Raw genomic sequence first — 1,900 nt, forward strand, 5'->3', positions numbered from 1 at the left:
AAAATTTAAATTCTAATCAGCAGAAAAATTTAGTAGCTTAAAATATATTTAAATGTCTTATGCCATGATAAATATCCATTATTACCTTATTAATTTAATCAATAAACTTCATTTTAAAATTCAAATTCTAATCAGCAGAAAAATTTAGTAGCTTAAAAGATATTTACATGTCTTATGCCATGATATCATTTATTACCCTATTAATTAAATCAATCCATTTCATTTTAAAATTTAAATTCTATGCTAAAGAAAAATTTGGTAAGTTCAAAAATATTTACATGTCTTATGCCATGATATCCATTATTACTTTATTAATTCAATCAATCCATTTCATTTTAAAATTCAAATTCTAAACAGCAAAAAAATTTAGTAGCTTAAAAAATATTTACATGTCTTATGCCATGATATATATTCATTAGTACTTTATTAATTCAATTAATCAATTTAATTTATAGATTTTTAATTATTTTATGCTAAAGCATGGAAGTCATAAAATTTCCTGCATTATAATGCTAGTTTTTTTACTTATGTGAATATATATCACATAATATACAACTTTACCTTCAATAATACATACCTATTATTTACAAAGTCTAACTTTTAAAAGTACTACTACATCAATTTTTCACAAAGCAGCAATCATATACTTTCAGAAGTTGTCATAATCGATATTTAATTTTCATTGTTTAATTGAATAACATCGAATAATGGGAATAACCTCAATATCGAAATCGCGATTCCGATTTTATTTTTATTCAGATAAGATAAATAGATGTTTTTCAATTAAAACCATGCATCTTATCTATAGGCTAATTTTGATATTGGAAATTTGGACTTTTTCTTGAAGCTTAGCATGACTGATTTAAAATCATAATTATGCAATATATGATTTGGAAATATATCTGGAAAAAAAACATAAATTACACAATCCCCGTATGATTCACATTAGCTTATTAAATACTATAGATTCGGAAAACGTTTATTACTAATGGTTTATGGAAGAAAACATTGTAAAAAGCACAATCTCCCAAATATATATCATTTTTAAATTCAGTTAAGAAGGTAAAACCTTTTAAATTATTGTTTAACAAAACCAAAAATAGTGGAAATATAAATTAAATATACATTTTTTTTACATATTTATGATTTTTTCTCATAGCAATAAATTCGAATTGTAGCTGCTCATAAAACCTTCGATCCATCAAAAAAAATCAGATGTAAAAAAATAATAACAAAATTTTATCAAGACACTTGAACTCATATCATCAGAGAGAAGAAGAGCAGTTGGAAAAGATAAATAAGGGGAAGGTTATAAAATATACACTAAACAGTTGTGCATATTAATAATGGCCTGTCTACATCTCGGTAGATGGAATTATAAAAAGAAAAAAATGACCCCAAATTTATACATTACTAGCTATAAATCGCCCCACTTCAATAAATTTACCCCATAAATTTATGCTTATGATTGATGAAAATGATTAACGCCTTTCTTTTTTATTTCTATTCGTTAGAAATTTAAAATCAGAAAAAAAATATGTGACACCATCAAATTAAAGTTCTAATTACTGTTTTTTTCTTTATTTGAAGGTTTTCTTTCAATTATACAACAATATTTTAATGAATTCATAAGAAAATATTTTTGAGTTAAAAAAAACACAAAATCTTGTGATTTTCATAATTTACAATATCAATTTATAAATTCTAAGTTAAATATTTTTTTATTATGAAAATCATCATATGTGCTGTTTTTAAATATACTTATTTAAAAAAGACCCACATATCTTTTTCCCGTTAATTTATTAGGCTTTGAAAAGCAAAAAATATTTTTTTACATAAATTATAATTTATATTTTCACATTACTTTCATAAAATTATAATCACAATAGCGGCATAAACT

Source organism: Rhyacophila brunnea, unplaced genomic scaffold (assembly GCF_057557595.1).
Source record: "Rhyacophila brunnea isolate RB1 unplaced genomic scaffold, BYU_Rbru_1.0 scaffold_128, whole genome shotgun sequence".
Taxonomy (NCBI): Eukaryota; Metazoa; Arthropoda; class Insecta; order Trichoptera; family Rhyacophilidae; genus Rhyacophila; species Rhyacophila brunnea.